Source organism: Stegodyphus dumicola, chromosome 2 (genome assembly GCF_044657685.1).
Source record: "Stegodyphus dumicola isolate Sdum_Otavi_A_Nest chromosome 2, ASM4465768v1".
Classification (NCBI taxonomy): Eukaryota; Metazoa; Arthropoda; class Arachnida; order Araneae; family Eresidae; genus Stegodyphus; species Stegodyphus dumicola.
Window position 1 is genome coordinate 146346297 of NC_140769.1, and position 18186 is coordinate 146364482.

The 18186-nt window shown below is 34.0% G+C and overlaps 1 protein-coding gene across 4 annotated transcripts in view; it reads right to left on the bottom strand.

Moving 5' to 3' along the window:
- LOC118203161 (RNA-binding protein 28) overlaps positions 1-16128 on the bottom strand; it is a 127681-nt gene extending 111553 nt beyond the window's left edge. For 2 of the 4 annotated variants that reach the window (XM_085811199.1, XM_085811198.1), the window contains exon 1: positions 16031-16127. The gene's annotated coding sequence lies outside the window, so the exon portion shown is untranslated. Of the gene's footprint in view, positions 1-16030 lie in introns of all 4 variants that reach the window. The other 2 variants (XM_085811200.1, XM_085811201.1) reach the window with 2 other exon arrangements.
- Positions 16129-18186: the final 2058 nt, after the last annotated feature.

Here is an 18186-nt window from a genome sequence, read left to right on the forward strand (position 1 = left end):
TAATGTAACGGTACACTTTAACAAGTATTTTATAACACGGCAATTATCATATGAATCAGTGTGATTATCATTGAATTACCTTGCAAGTGCATTTATCTTTTATTATATGAGTGAAAGATCATTAATTTAAGTAATGCTTGTGTCTTATTTACGAGATATGATTGCATTAATTCTCAAATGCTTATATGTAAACATACATGCTTTTTTTATTTTATTGAATATTTGGATGTTGTGCATATTTAATGCAGTTACCATATGTTTATGATTCAACAGAAATTAAGGATTTAACTTGATGTATAATTTTATGTAAGGAGATCAGATTATTTACAGTAAAGGTTCCAAGTAGAGCAGATGGCTGGGACTATTTCTTCTCCACTTTAGAAAGAGCTTATGTCAATGAAAGTGTCCCTGAAGAGTATAAGGACAAAATTTTGATTTACCTTTTGGGAGATAAAGCGGCAAATTTATTAACATTGATAAGCGAAGATAAGTATGGGAATTATGAGGAAATAAAGGAAACTGTGTTGAAAGAATTTAAACCTTTACCTCAGGTATGCCTGGAGAATTTCAGAAAAGCAAAACGAAGTTCAGAAGAGACCTTTGGCCAGTTTTCTACTAGAGTTACTGCCCATGTGGGAAAATTATATGAAATCAAGGGGGTGTGCCAGACTTTGAAGGTCTTAATCAGTTGGTGGTAGCGGATAAAATCTAAAAGACCCTTGATACGGAAACTGCAGTCATGGTTTAAGCCAAGAGCGCGTGGAAAGGAGTGTGACATATTCTTTGCGGCTAATGGGAAGTCCTGCAACATACGTAGGGAAGCTTGTGAAACTAAGATTTTAAATCAGGCAGTAGGTGAGAAACCTAAGGTCGAAGAGAGACGAGGCAGTCGGCATGGGTCAGAAACCATAGGTAAAAACACAGGGAACGTTAAAGGTTTAACATGTTTTGTATGTGGTTCAGCTTCACGTTTTAAAAGGCACTGTCCTCAGATTAAAGATTCTAGGCCAGTATAACAGAAATGCGGAAAAGGATAAAGCCAGAGTAAAGAAAGGACAGGATAATGATATCCTAGAGGACAAAGTTGTGGTAGCTCATGTGGATCCTTTGAGGAAGTCAGGGGATGTAAACAACTATAAGCTGTGTAAGTTGAAAAGGGTTCCTATTAGTGTGAATGGAACAATAGGGAAGGCCCTCGTTGATTCAGGAACAGAAATTACGGTGGTTAAGAAAGAGTTAACCAAAAGTCTCCAACTAGGAAGAAGGATCGAATATATATTTGAAGGGTATATTTGGTCCAGCTGTTAAATGCCCTTTGGTGAACATTGCACTGAGTATTGCTGTAGGAGAAAGTGCCAATGTCACACATCAAGAGATTTTGTGTGCAGTTGCAGAATCGTTGGCAAAGGATGTGTTGCTTCCTCTGGAAGTATTCACCATGTTAAGAGGTCGGTTACATGACACAGGTGAAGTGGTGGAAAACTTACCTGAAGAAACCACAAATATCCCAGAGGTTAGGGAAAAGGAAAAGTCTGTGAAGGTAAACACAGGGAAACTATAAGGAAACACTAGTATGGGAAGGACTCTCGATGAAAAAGGAAAGGTGGAATAAAGTGAAAGCCAAGAACCTCAGCCAGGAAGACTATGTACAGCGGATGTATTTAGAAGAGAGCAGGAGACTTGTGAATCTCTGGTAGGAGCATGGGAGAATGCTCAGAAAGGAAAGGGGAATTATTATACAGTGGATAACTTTCTCTTTCATAAGGATAAAATTCTTGGGGAAAGTGTGGGGCAATTAGTTGTACCTAAACGTCGAAGGGAGGAAGTCTTGCAGTTAGCACATTGCTCAGTGCTTAGTGGCCACATGGGGGTAAAGAAGACTATGGAGAGAATTAAATACTCTTTCTATTGGGAAGGTTTGAGGTTAGACATTCAGAAATTTTGCGAGGCATGTAAAGAGTGCCAGTTGACTAGACCAATTAAAACTGTTGATAGGACACCAATCACCCCAGTAACGAGGCCAGATCTGCCCTTCCAAATTGTAAACATTGACGTGATAGGTCTGATTGATCCTCCCAGTTCTAAGGGTCATAAGTATATATTATGCTTAGTTGATCAGCATACAAGATGGGCAGAAGCAATACCTCTAACTAGCCTCTCCGCCAAGTCGACTTACGAGGACTTATTACATATTTTTTCAAGAATGGGTATTCCAAATGTAATTGCATGTGACAATGAAACAAATTTTAAAGCAGATTTGATTCAAGAATTTGAGAGACGAATAGGGGCCAGTCCTGAGTTTTTGACCCCTGGATATCCTCAATCTAATGGATTAGTTGAACGGTTTAATGGTACTTTAAAAAGAATATTACATCATGTCATCAGAGAAGAAGATAGAGAGTGACATTTGCAAATTCCTTATGTGTTGTGGCGTATAGAGAAGTACCCAACTCAACAACTGGGTGGCTTGAATTTCAACTCATGTTCAGCAGCATACCTCAGGGACCTCTGTCGATATTAAAATCATCATGGACAGGGAAACATGAAAATTTACAATTAGATGCAACTCCTGTTTATATACATATTTACAAAATCTAAAGGCTAGGTTTGAGAAAGCAGCAGAGCAGGCAAAGTCCACAGCTGAAATTCAGCAAGAGAGGACAGCACACTATCATAATTTAAGGTCTACCATAAAAACATTTAAGGTGGGAGTTAAGGTGATAGTCTTGATTCTCGATTCTAATAACAAGCTACGTGGCAGGGTCCTGCAAATATATTGGAACAGAGAAGTTCTCACTCTTTTGTAGTACAAATGCCCGATGGAACCAAAAGACATGTTCATCAGAATAAGATTAGACCTTATGTAGCTAGATCCCAAGTAGTAAATGTTATCTTGGAGGAGGAAGAAGACTTTGGGGAAATTGAATCTACACCTGTCAAGAAGGGAGAAGAGTTTTTCTGAATCTCTGGAAGGATTAGAAATGTCCAATTTAGATTCGGTCCAAAGGAGTAAACTTTTAGGGGTACTGAGGGAATATCAAACATTATTTACATGTCCAGTGCAACCAGCACGAGTACGTACACACGAGATCGAACTCATTCCTATTGCTCTTAGGAAGAAACCCCACTGCTATGGAATATTCATGGCATACCACAAAACAGTAGATGAGCAGCTATGTGAGTTGCTAGAATTAGGATTAATTGAACCTTCTGAGTCAGAAATTGCTCATCCTATAGTTTGTGTGACGAAAAAGAATGCTACAGTTAGAATGTGTATAGATTTTAAATTATTGAATGCTGTGACCAAAACTCCAACATTTCCCATGAAAGACATGTAGGCAGTCCCGGATCTAGAGGGGGGCAAGCCAGAGTCTGTGCCCCGGGCGGCAACTTCTGCAGACAGCAAATTCAAGCGGGTTACTGGATCATATTTGAAATGTTGTCTAATTTTTGATACAATATTAGTAATTTTAAAGACCACTTTTAAGAATATTTATAATTAATTACTAAGAAACATTTTAATGAAACAAACATTTAAAAGAAAGCTAAGTACATCCGAATACGACTGTAAAGATAAAATCAGAGAGAGGACAATCGAGGAACTGCAGGCGTAACTGACAAGGTCAGACGACCTTGTCCTCGAGTCTCGCGCCTCTGCCAACTCAGCACAGCCTAAATATAATAGGTCTAGGGGGGGTGTTGACCAACTTCATTTGATTTTTCACTGCCGTTCCCTTGCCTTCCCAAAAGGGATTATTGCCCCTTTTATGCAAGCTCACTTCAAAATGTCTTGCCCAATCGTATACCAACTTCGCGGAATTAATTGAAGCCCTCCTCAATTCTCTAAGGAGGTTATTTCCTACCTCCATGCAATTCTCCTCGACAACTAATAATGGTCAACTTTTCAGTCCCTCACTTTAATGTACAAAGGGTGACACATAAAGAAGAAACTATGAATTACGAGTGAATTACTTTCTTTTATACTCATATTATATTTTTATAATAAAGAATGATGAGTCAGAACTTGTTTATGCTCCACAGGAATTAAAAAATTTTCAAGTTGCAACATTTAGCTGCTATGTGTTATTTTTGACAATTATTATATAAAGAAGAAATCTGGGACTTAAGTAGTTAAAGCGATAGTTAATGTACTAAAATATTGTCTCCCAATTCTTGAAATTAAAAGTGGTCAATTAATGTCAAAAACTAAATAGGAAAAAATTGAAATTAAACCGAGTTATCATGTTTCTTAAAATTACCATCCATATTTACTGATGTAATTTTAAGAAGTGTAATAACCAAGTTTAATTTGAATTTTCTCCTATTTAGTTTTAACATTACTTGTCCACTTTTAACTTCACTTTGGAGGTAATGTTTAATATATCAGTTTTGACGTATGTAAACCAGATAAATTAATGAACCTACAAGAAATTGATATATATATCTATATATATTAAATCAACCTATCAAATATCGGATTTAAGAGAAGATACTACAGTACTAACATTAATTTGTATCGCAGTTTAATTTTTTTTTTTAGATAAATATTTATGAATTTTCTTAGATCTTAAATTTCAAATTCAACATTTTAGGTAAATAGTTCTAATCTAATTTTAAAATTCTTTTCATTGAATCCCAAAATTCGCTTGTTAAACGGTTCTAAATTCATACAAATATTGTTATAATATATGTCATATTAAGCCGTTATTTACTTTTCCAATTTTTAATCACTTACAGATTTTCTTACAGACTCCATATTTCAAGAAATATAAGAAATGTTAAAAAAATTATTTTGTTTTCCAATACTTCTCTCACCGATATGCAATGAAACACATTTAATTTAATTAAATACATACACGTTTAATTAATCATTATGAACATATGAAACATGTTCATAATTATACAAAAAATTTCTAACTTCCTTCTATTCATCGCTTAAAATTTTTAATGTCCTGTTCACCCATTTCTTTTTAAAGTTGCATTATATATTTATTTTTGCTATACATTAGAATTTGTATATAGTTGTATTGTATTCATCCAATTTGTATTTAAATGATAATTTTTAGAAGGTTCTGCATCATAACTCTAGTTAACAGAAGCTGTTTCTAACGTCTTCGTGTTGATGAATCGTTAGTATGCATCTTATTTTTCAGTTTAGGTTTAGGTTTCAATAAAACTATTTTTAAAGAGAGATGACGCTGAGTTATGCTAATAATATCTCTAACTGTCACTATTTATAATACAAGTTAACGTGATTAATAGTATAGCTCATTTACAATTTTTATAAAAATTTCCAGCCATACCGGAAATAATAGCAAATGCTCCTAATATTTTGATTACATTTTCTTCTTCCTTTATATTTTTGTGATATAATGTTTCATGATTGCATACAGATAAATGTAATTCACTTACCAGATATGTAAACCTATATTCAGCACACTTTTGCGTTTACTTATATTGTACCTTCTATCTTCTTTAATATATTGTTCAATACACAGCATCTCATAAGACTAATTTCAAGAGCTGTGAGTTCACCAGCGATCAAGCAGTAAAGTCATTAAACATTGGTAATTTGACCGAAGTTTCAAATTAAGGAGAATGATTTAGCTGCATGACAGTTTTCGTAGCTTTTCCTCATATGTAACGTGAGTACGAGCCAGTTTATCTTGAAAATTTGCTCCTACTAGTGACCGAATTGAAAACCGCTGTACACTAGGTTCAATCGCAGGCGAACAAGTTGGCTGAGGCAGATATCCTTCGAGTACTTTGCCATAATATACAAACCAAGAGCTCTTTCTTTTGTGTGAATATGTAAATATTTATACTGTTATCGGGTTGTGTGAGGACGATAGCAGAGTTCTTGAGTAGTCTACATAAAGGCATTATAGTGAAATGAAATTTTAAAGTGCTAGGTTAAAATCTCTGTTAATTCCAAGAAATTGGTGTGTTAATTACTGAATCCATTGCATTCGTGATTTGTAACTTGTATATATTTGTTTCAGTGTATATATTTGTTTCAGATATTAATTAGTAATGTGTCATTCCTATTTTTTGTACTATGCTGAACTGCTTTAGCATTTAGGACTGAATAAATTTTCCATTAGTTTGGCTAGATTTCAAATTATTATTATTATTGTTGCAAATATTTCATAACTGCATATTTCAGAGAATTTCTATGTAAATTTGATTATTGCAGTGCAAAAATAGTGTGAATGTGTAAATATTTTGAATATATAAATATATGTTATCGAGCTGGTTTATTATGTTATCGAGCTGTGTGAGGACGAATGGAGTTCTTGAGTAGTTTACATAAAGGCGTTACTGCAAATTTTAAAGTGCTAGGTTAAAGTTACTGTTAGTATAGAGAAATTGGTATAAAATTATTCAATCCATTGCATCAGTGATTTGTAATTTGCTTATATTTGTTTACATGAAATTTTTAATTATTTAATAATGTGTGATTCCCATTTTTGTACTGTGCTGAACTATTTTAGTGTTTTATATTGAATCATTTTCTATTAGTATCCTTTATTAGTATGAGTAACTATTACTGCAAATATTGAAAAAATGCTTATTTCAGGGAAAATGTAAATTTGATTATTTCATTGCACCGGAGAGACAGCTGCATTAGGAAGGTTCGAGAGGTTTTTATCCATGTAACTTTCGATATGTATGTCGGGCCTCTGCCCACCAGTGGCCGAGCGTAAAGTCGCTGAACACTGGTAGTTCGGTCTGAGGTTCGAATCCCGCGAACGGACTGGCTGCATGAGTGTTTTCGTGGTTTTCCCCATGTGTAACGTGTATACGAGCCAGTTTCCCTTAGAAAATCCTCCATGAAGGCCTCCCTCCCCTTAGGCAGATAGCCCTAGTGTGCTTTGCCATAATTAAATACACCGTATGTCGGGCCTCCAGCGGCTGAGCGGTAAACTCTGAACACTCGTAGTTCGGTCAGGGGTTAGAATCCCGGCGAATTTGCTGGCTCCATGGGCGTTTCCGTCGTTTCACTCATGCGTTATTTGCATACAAGCCAATTACTCTTCAAAAGACCTTAGTGAAGACATCTCTCTTCTTAGGCAGATAGCCCTCTTATGTTTTGCCGTAAGTAAAGAAACTAAACAATTTGTTATGTATATTTCTTTTATAACAAAAATGGCACAGAATTTCTTCCTATAAAATGGATTTTACATTTTATCTCAAACCCTACCTATTTCTATGTTTATTAAAAAAAAATTGAAATTTGCTAGAGAAACTTAAAGATAAGTGAGAGCAGCAGTTTTAAGTTTTTCTCCGTTTAGGAAAAATGCTAAGTCCGGCGCTGCATGTAGGAATTGATTTTTGTGGCGGGAGCAGCCAACTGGCTGACAAGCATCGACCTTCGAAAAGGGTATTGGCAAATCCGAATGGATGAAAAGACCAAACCTTTGACTGCATTTGCAACATGTAATGGAGTGTACCAGTGGAGAACAATGCCTTTCGGCTTATCAGGAGCCTCGGGGACATTCCAGAAGTAAGTGAATTGTGCTTTGCAGAGTCATAGTGATTATGCTCAAGCATATATAGATTTTCTCGAAAACATTTGAGGAACACTTGAAACACATTTCTCTGGTTCTGCACACTTTAGAAAAATTAGGAATTTCTGTACGTTTGAACAAATGGGGTTTTTCAGCTAAAAAAATCAAATATTTGGGGCATATAATTGGAGGAGGCAAGCGTGGTCCTGATGAAGAAAGGGTCAAAACAATTAGAAAACTCATCACGCCCGTCACAAAAAAAGATGCGAGATCGGTTTTAAGATTAATGGGATTTTATCGATCTTATATTCCCAATTATGCAGAAACATCGGCCCCATTGGCAGAGTTGACTAAGAAGAGACATGCCAATATTGTTCTGCGGGGGGAGGGGGGGAAGTTGGAACATGCTTTTTTAACAAATTAAAGGATACTTTGTGCCAAGTGACATCTCTAGCCACACAAAAAAATATTGGAAAGCCATTTCAGATCCATTGTGATGCATCCAATTTGGCCATAGGCTGCTGTTTAACACAGATAGAAGAGAGTGGTAACTATTGTCCTATTGCATTTGCAAGCCAAAACCTCTCTCAAACTCAGAGAAATTGGGCAAGCATTGAGAAGGAAGCTATTTGGCCTAAATAAATTTGATAAATGGATCTATGGGGCTCAGGTAGAAATTATAATGGATCACAACCCTCTCAGATATTTGAACAAAACTAGTCCTCGAAGTCCCAAATTGACGAGGTGGGCCTTGGCATTGCAGAAATGGAACTTGCGGATTAGTCATAGGCCAGGGATCCAGCAACAAAGTGCTGAAGCACTTTCACGTCTGGATCAGATATGATACGAGTAATATAATTTGATTTTTTTTTTTTTTTTTTTTTTTACTTGTATGGTTGTAATCATTTATTGTTTGTTCTGTTTTGTTTTATTTAATACTGTACGAGGTTGGTATTGTGTAAAAGTAGTGTACAGAAAATTTGCTTGGATATTGATTAATGAAATACGTCCCAAAGAAAGGACAAATTTCATTCTTGGCATGTCATGCACATACTTGGTAAGGGGAAGCTACCGACTAAGCCCTGCCGGAAGAACAGTTAAGCCAACAACCTCAAGTTGAAAGGAGAGAATCTGGCAACGAGAAAAAGTGTGCTTGATGCCAGAAGGACGGCATGCTCGTGTGAAAAAAAAACAGTCTATCTGAAAGGAGAGAGGAAAAAATCTGGCAACGAGAAGAAGAAGTGTGGTTGGTGCGAGAAGGACGGCATGCTAGTGTGAAAAAATTTGAAATGGGTTTTTCTGTATTACGAGAGTTTTTTTTTTTTTTTTTTTTTTTTGTTTGTTATGAAGTGAAAGGTGCAATGCAGTACTTGTGCGTTTGATGCAATTGTGAATAAAAACAATACTTTGTGAAAAGATGTGTATTTACAAAATGAAAATATAGCTCATGTTATTGTTAAACCTGCATAAGTGTCCCAGTTTATTTCCTGCAAATAGAGTTGACTAATAACATTCATAAGTGGATGGTAATGAACTGACAAAGATGAATTGGTCCAGGATCGTTTGATAAGTGTGACAAAGAAAATGTGGATGAAAGAACTTAGATGACAAGGAATATGGCTGAGTGATTACAATAAGGAGGAAGATCCTCTACTGCAACCTACAAAAATATAACTTCTTATTGGGGCAGATATTGCTGGGAAGCTGATGACTGGCAGAGTGAGGAAATTTAAATGTGGATTAACTGCAACTGAAACTTATTTATGGTGGACGGTAATAGGAAAATTATCAAAGGTGTATATATATTTACACATGAAGATACTATTTCTGTTTTATTCTTGTTCATTAATGAAAGTGCAGTTGCCGATCTTTGAAAGCTTGAAGCTATTGGTGTCACCAATCCTCCAAAAAGCCTTCTAAAACAAGACTTGCGAGCAGCTACGTTGTATAAATTTCGCGAAACCATAAAACAAGATGAAGATGGTAGATAACAGTATCGCTGCCGTGGTTGGAGAACTCTCTGAAAAAAGACTTTTGATTACTGTTGGTAAACTTGTTGCTAATGGTCACTTGAATGATTATCAAGTTTTTAAGGACTGGAGTCTACAAGGTATTATAGAAGAAGTTCCATTGCAAGATTGCAAGATCAAGTCGGACTCTATTTACCGCATCATCCAGTAATAAATCATTCTTCCACTACTAAAATCAGACCGGTATTCGACGCTTCAGCACATGAAAAGAATTTTGTTTCTCTCAATTCTTGCTTAAAAAAGGGTCCCAATCTGTTAGAACTAATACCTTCTATACTTTTACAATTTTAATTGAAAAGATACAGAGTAACAGCTGGTTTACATCAAGCCTTTTTGCAGATAAATTTGAATTCACAAGATAGAGATTATTTGAGGTTCTTGTGGTATGAAGATGGTGATCCAAATAACTTAGTGATCTATAGACATTGTACCATTTGGAGTAACTTCAAGCCCTTTTTTATTAGGTGCTACTATAGCATATCACTCGGATAATGTGGAGGAGGAAATTCAAGAAACGGCCAGCAAATTGAAAGAATGATTTTACGCCGATAATTGCGTGACCAGTTTCGACAGTTTTAAAGAAGTTTATGAATATGGAAAAACAGATAATGTCAGATGCTTAATTTGAGCTTCGGGACTGGCAGTACAATACACCTGAAAAAAATGATGATCCTGGATTATTCTCAGAAAACGAACCTTCTTTGAGGGCAAGTGAAAATACAACAAATTGTATTTCTGTACTGGGCCTTGTATGGGAGATAAAGGAAGATACCCTCTGCTGTGACATAAAAAAAATTTCCTTCTAAAGTCCCATTAGTAACGAAAAGGAAAATTTTATCCTTAGCATAAGCGATTTTCGACCCGCTTGGATTCTCTTGGCCTTTGACACTGCTGCCAAAATTATTATTACAAGAATGTTGCAGATCAAAACTCTCGTGGGATCAAAATGTGCCAGAGAAGATTCTGAAGAAGTTTAATTTATGGCATAGTCAAATTTTTGTATTGAAAGATATTAAAATTCCTCATTGGATTGCAAAATGCTCTCAAATTTATGAACCTGATAAATGGAATCTGCACGTATTCTATGATGCCAGCAAAATGGCCTATGCTACATGCATATTGATTAGAATAGAAAATAATGAAGGTGTACATTGTCAGTTAATGCAAGCTAAGTCCAGAATAGCTCCAATGAGAGTGAGAACAATAACTTGCTTAGAATTATTAGCTTGCCTAATTGGTGCTCGACTAGCAGCATTGGTAAGAAGAGACTTGCATCTAATTGATATTAAAACATTTTGCTGGACAGATTCCAGAAATGCTCTTTGTTGGATTAAATGAGAAGCTGTTTGGGCTACATTCGTGGCCAATAGAGTAAATGAAATTAGAAAACTAAGTAGCATACATGATTGGTATCACATTCCAGGTCACAAAACCCAGCAGATATAGCTTCAAGAGGATGTACAGTATGACAATTAGTGAAGGGTCAGTGGTGGAACGAGCCGGAATGGCTGAAGGAAAACTTAAGGATGGACACTTATTATGAACTAGTGCAATCCGACAAATCTGTAATAAATTTGGAGAAAAGAAAATGTGCCATAACAGCTACCAGCATTATAAATACAAGGGATTTATTCTACAACAGATATTCTTCATATAAAAAGATAGTAAGGATGATAGCTTGGATAAAATGATTCGGCAAAAATGCCAGAAATTTACCTAAAGATCGTATCTTCAGTAACATCACTTTTGCGGAATATGCAGAAGCAGAAAATATTCTTTTAAAATTAACACAAGAAGAAAATTTTGAATCTCATGAAGACAAACAATCATATTATTGCAACCTTTTGTGGATAAGAAAAGACTGATATGAACTACGACAAAGATCTCTCAGAGAAAAGACAGTAGAAATTTTCAATTTCCGATAATTCTTCCTCCCAACCATGTTATTACCAACCTGTTAATCAAGGAAAAACACGAGGAAAATTCTCATGCAGGTATTCAAGCCTTAATGGCAATTCTGAAAGAACAATTTTGGATTCTCAAATGCTGGCATACAGTTCGTCATGTAATAAAAACTGTGGTCTGTAAATGATTTAAAGTAACCAATTTTGACGTAAACCCCATACTATTACCAGAGGAGAGAGTAACAGACTCTGCAGTTTTCCAAGTTACGGATGTCGATTTGGCTGGACCTTTATACCTTCGAAGCTAGAAGAAGGCATGGATAGTGATATTTACATGCACCGTTTATCGGGCAGTACACATTGAAATTTTATGCAAAGCCTGAGAAAATAGCTCGGAGAGGAAAACCAAGTATTATATATTCAGACAATGGTACTAATTTTATGGGAACTAATAACCTTTTCCAGAAAACTTATTGGAAGGAAGTGGAGGGAAAAGCCACGATTAAGAAAATTAAATGGAAATTTAATCCTCCTACATCGGCATGGTGGGAAGGCTGATTAGAATTATAAAGGACATGTTGAAGAGTATTTTAGGCAGGACAAGCTTAGATTATGAAGAATTACTCACTGTGTTATATGAAGTTGAAAATGTTATCAATTCCCGTCCTTTGACATACATATTGGAAGACATTCAAAATTTAATGCCTTTAAATCCAAATAAGTTTTTAAGGGACAATGTAGAAGGTTCAACGATTGAATTTGATCACATAAATGGAACAGAGTTGAATAAATGTTGGCAGTATTTTCAGAAACTTGGAGAAGATTTAAGAAAAAGATTCAGAGCTGAATACTTAGGACAACTTAAAAATTCTAAGAAAGCCAGTAAAATCAAGGAACAAGTGAAATTAGGAGATATAGTTTTGGTTGGGAATGAAAACAGCAAACGGATTGATTGGCAGCTAGGAAGAATAATTAAGCTGTATCTAGGGAAGGATAGACATGTTCGTGGTATTCAAGTAAAAACAAGGAATGGTGACATAGTAAGACCCTTGCAGAATATTTATCCTTTAGAAATGAGTGAGCAAGCAAAGAAAATGACGGTTTTGCAGTCTATTCCGAATGGAAGAGTCAAAGCAGACCTGAAATCTCCACCAGTTACTTCCAGGAGTGGGCGAATAATACATAAGCCAAAGAGATTTGTTCTGTGATGTTGAGTGCAATTCCAACATACTCAAGGTGGGGAGATTGCTACGAAACCACGAGCTGATAGGCAGAGGGCACTGACTACAACAGCGCTCAAGCAATGCAAATGTTTTTGAGATAAAAATAAACAGTTGAGAACTAATTAACAGAAAAAACGGTCCCATGCAAAAACAAATGCAGAACTGTAACAAAATTTTTGGTGATGTATATATTTTGTAAATAGGTTGTAATAAAGTTTGTTCTAATAGCTTTACATTATTGGATTTGTGAAGATCTACCTGGCAATCAGACTGAACGTAAGTACAAAGTAAATTTGATTTATTAATTTGATATTTTCTATTCTTACGTAACATAACACCACCTTTGAAAAAGCACAACCCAATATTGTATGTTTTGCACATGCACCGGGATCCGTATCAGATTCACTATCTGAAGCAATTCGTGTGAGCCCTCTCCGATCCATTTGGAAAATAATTAAAAATCCGAATAAATAAACTAATATTATATCTACAATTATAAATTAGAAATTGTAAAATAAAATTAAATAAACATCTACAACTCAAAACTACTAAACGTAGCGCTAACGAAACTTTGAATGAAAGCGAAAAACTGCTCTAGTGAAAAACCAAACAGATAACTGATAAAATTACCCTTGACCTTCAGAAAATCACCCCAACAATTTGTTAGTTAATAACCAAACATCCCCTCCCCCTCCCAAAAAAAAAGAGAGAGAGAGAAGAAGAAAGAGAAAACAGGAAATGAAACACAGATGTGGACCCACCTTTCTGTTGTCAATGAACTGACCGATGACATGCAGAGAAACAAAGTCTCTCAGTTGTCCTAGAATCTTGGTACTAGAGTCTTGGTGTGTTCGATTTTAGGCAAGATTTCAAGGTAAAAATTTAAAACTAATACAGAATAAGGAGATTAGCATACAGCAAAGAATGAAAAAAAAAAAAAAAAAAACATAGAAATTCCTTTTCAAATAATCCCTTTTATATGTCTTTTATACGTCCTTTTATATGTCTATATACACTGTGCGCGTTGAAAAAAAAATCTTCAAAAATTTGCTTAGAGTCCATACACAATCAAGTAGCTCTTTTTTAAAATGCTATAAAACTTATTGCAGGTCACAAAATTTCATTAATCGAAGTAGCAAATGAAGTTAATAATTTAAAATTTTAGTGTCAAGAGCAGTTAGAAAATAATTTTCTCCAATTAACTTTCCATAATAGTATTGTTGCGTGCGTACGGGTTCGTTATGAAAGGAATGCACAAGTCCGATGAAAAATGAACAAAAATTTATTATTATCACAACAAAATGCTTAAATTTTCTGAAATTATGATGCAGTATTACAATATCTCACAGTAGTTATCTTTTAACTACTCAAATATCCAATAGAACGTAATTCAAAACAGCTAAAGAACGCTAATCCGCGAATTCGCTACAATCAACAAGAGCAGTTTTCTAAACAACAACAAACTAAGCAACTACTACAACTGAGATGTTTTCCTCCTTTTATAAGATTTTAAAATCACGCGCTAGAATTTTCCAGTACTTTCTCGAAATCAAAAAGAGATATTTATTTATTTAATGCACGCGCTCTTGTATTTTTAATTTTCCGGCTTAGCTTTCTTCTTTTAATATTCGTCACGCGCTGCACTGCGGGGGAAATAAAACCATTTAATTTGTAATTGAACTAACATTAGCTTTTTAAATACCAAATTCGTAACAGTATAAACCAGCTAGAAGAACAAGGTGCAATAAATTGTGCAGATATCATGAATCACGTTAAAAAGTTCTATAGTAGCTGCATAGATTATTTAGAAGACATTTTCATTGGGTTACATTAAAACAAGAACTTAATTGGAATGATGTGGAAAAATCATTCAATCATATTACTTAAAATTTCCGATACAGCAATATTTCCGAAAGTGATACTTCTAATGAGGTATCATTATTAAAAAAATATATTGATAAGGAAAAGGTTAAATCTTGCACATGGGCAAAAATCACAATAGAAAACAAATGGTTAGAAATATTTCATCATTTTGAAACAAACCATGTTCCCTACAATAATGCGCTAAAAAATGAGGAATATGCTCTGTCCTTACCAGGAACTAATACTGCGATTGAACATGTCTTCTCCTATGGTAAATAAAGTGTGGACATCAGAAAAATCACAATTAAGTGTTGACACTTTGAAAGCCGTTTTATATGTGAAATATAATTTAACAAGTTCTTGTGAAAAGCTTCATGACCTTTTAAACAACAGCAATAATTTAATAAAAAAAAATCACTCAAATGAGAAATATGCCAAATAATAAAATAATACTATACATAATTTTTTAAAGTACAATATTTGTAAATTGTACTTATGTTGAAATTAAAAATATATTACAATACTATTTTTGCGTTCTATGAAAATTTCAGTTGCTTCATGTAAACCAAATTTTTAATAAAGACACTCCCCATTCAATGGTGTCCCGCTTTACCAATGTTAAAATCCGGTCACCTTACCCATAGGCCAACTTCATCAAAATTCCAAATGCAAGATAGTCCGCATAGTTAGCTGTTGAAGATTTATGGACATCTCTTTTCGGAATGTAAAATTCCCTTTTCTTAATGAGAAATTTTAATGTACCTTATTTAGGTTGATGTTATTTTAATATGCTTTATTTAAGCCCACAAGCAAAGAATGTTATGAATTTCCTAAGAATAAGAGTCCGAGCTAGATGTATCAGAATCCAAACTATCAAATTGATCTAGACAAACACACTAGGACTATCTACCTGCCGAAAGAAAGGTGTGTCTTTGTGCAAGACTTTTTAAATGAAAACTACGTATTTACAATATACGTATGGAATACCACAGAAACTCTAAGTCAGACAGGATCCGAAATCCAAGTCGAACTACTATTGTTCAGCGATCTTACTGCTTGGCCGTGGTGGACGCAGATAAAGTGGAACATGTGTCGGTTGCTCTCCAAATCGAGAGTTTTACCTCAAATGTATCCTTATCCTTATTTAACGTTGTATTTTTTAACCAATTTCACATACAATTATTTATACTCAGAACTTTTATAAGAAACAATATAATTAAGATACAATAACACGCCGAATAAATACTAATTCAGAAGTCAAACAACAAAAATCAGCGTTAATTTACAAAATTTTCACAGGACTAGTTTCGATGGTTTTACCGAACCATCGTAGTCCTGTGAAAAGTTTGTAAATTAACGCTGACTTTTGTTGTTTGACTTCTGAATTAGTAAGAAACAATATTTTGAAAAATGATGAGTATAAGCCAACGCAAAATAAACACATCAAAAAATTTAAACGATCCAATTAAATAATATTAATTATAATTAAAATACATTACATTAGTAAATTCTTATTAGCAAGCTTCCAAAATAAACACAACACACGTTTTACAGGCGTCTCAAGACCGGAAGAGGAAAATGCGTAACCTAATGCTGATTGGTTATTACAGGTCACGTGGTTTTCTTTCTTTTGGACGTCAGCATTAACACTAGAACTTAGCTGTGTAAGTTTACCACTTTTGGCGAAAATTTAATATTTAGAATCGCCAAAATAAAAACGCCATATCATAATTGCTAGTTGCATCGTTTGTGATGAATTACCAAAATAATTCATTAGTAAGATGGGGAATATTAAAAGGAGCAACAGTTTGCTTAAAAATTTAAGGTTCAGAAGTGGTGTCAGTTTTTTCAAAGTGAGCCAGAGTCAGGCCCAAATGTTAATACAACATTTTGTTTATTTAACACTGTTTATATTATATTGTAGTTCATTAGTTTGCGATGTGCTGTTTACCACTTTATGAGATGAATATATTTCAAAGACTAAAATCATATTTTGATGTTCAAAGTAAAGATATGATCACATTAAAATGGAATATATAACGCATTTTATAACATATGGAATTATTTGCATGCATTTCTCCGGTCATAACTAAAGAATTATAAAACAAAATTAAGAATTCAAGTGTGAACAGGCATACCAAACAGTATATTTGAAGTACTATAGTACACAGGAATTATATAGAAATTGATTTGAAATAACTGGGTTTGTATTATAATAAGTAAGTTGCAATGACAGAAATATTATATAATGCCATTGTGAATTAAAGTATATTTCTGCTATGCAATACTTTTGCAACTGATGTCAAAATTAAAATTGCTATATTTTATAACTGCAGACTGGTTTAATAGTTATAAGTGTATAATTTCCATTAGAATATCATTTATGTTATTGATAATTTGTCAGTATGTTTTCTGATGTTAAGGAATTACATATTAACATATTGTTTATTTTGAAGATACAACTTTTGTACCTTTTTTTTTTTTTTTTCAAATCCATTTCACTTAATAAATAATGTGAGGCATTTCAATATATATTCTTTCACAAGATATTTTGGCCCTGTTCTGTTATCAGAACCAGATTCAGAAATGTATATATCAGAGTTGGCCAAACTTCATTTCAGTAAGCACGTTTGAATTCAGGAATGTTCGAGAGCTGCATCTAAATTTTCTAAAAGCCACAAGTTCATATTTACATCATTATAGAAGTAGTGGAGGAGGTTTTAAATAGAAAGAAATCCCTGATAACTTTGTAAAAAGAGTCTAAACTAATTAATTACTTCCTTTTGGACACTGAATAGTTTTAGTTTACCATATTTCATACATATATTTTATATGCATGAGCCGCACAAATTGCCTGCAAGAGCCGTATAAGGCTCGCGAGCCACACATTGGCCACAATTGGTATATATATTTTGCATGTGCATATATATATGTATGCATACACACACAAATAGACATGCACATGTATATACATACATACAATCAATCCTCATAACAGAAGAGTATCAATATTTCTAGCAGCTGCTTTCTTAATTTTGCATGAAGTTATCCTCGTTATGAAATCTCATTTTCATATTTGTTCAACTACCTTTCTTCTATAATTCAAGGTAATTTCATATGTTGTATAAAAATTAAAAGCAGTTTTATAGAGTGTTCGTAAGATTATTCTTCATGTCCACCTGTGATTTTTTAATATTGTGAATTCATTGTATTCCTGATTACTTGTATTTACATTCCACAATAAAATATGAGCATATAAAAAGTGTGGTTTCATTTTGGCATGAATGCAACTTCAGTACTTGGTTTAAATTTCACGAAACTTTCCTGAGTCAATAGGTGTTTTTCTAAAATTAATACCATAAATACTTAAATATACACTTATGCATTATTTCATTTAGCCTGTTTATATTATAGACTTTTAAAAATTTAGTACCTTATTCATATTCAGTTCTTGTTCTTCATTTTTAATCTAACTGATATGCAGTTTGAAGTTTGCTCACATGGTATCAAGCTTGTAACAAATTGGTTAAATGTGGTACTTTATGGTGTATTTTCAGGAAAAGCTATATCTTTAAATTATAATGTTTTTTAAATGTAGGGTTATGAAAACTATGTCAGTGCTTGCATTGTTATAGTATTCTGTATTAAGAATTAG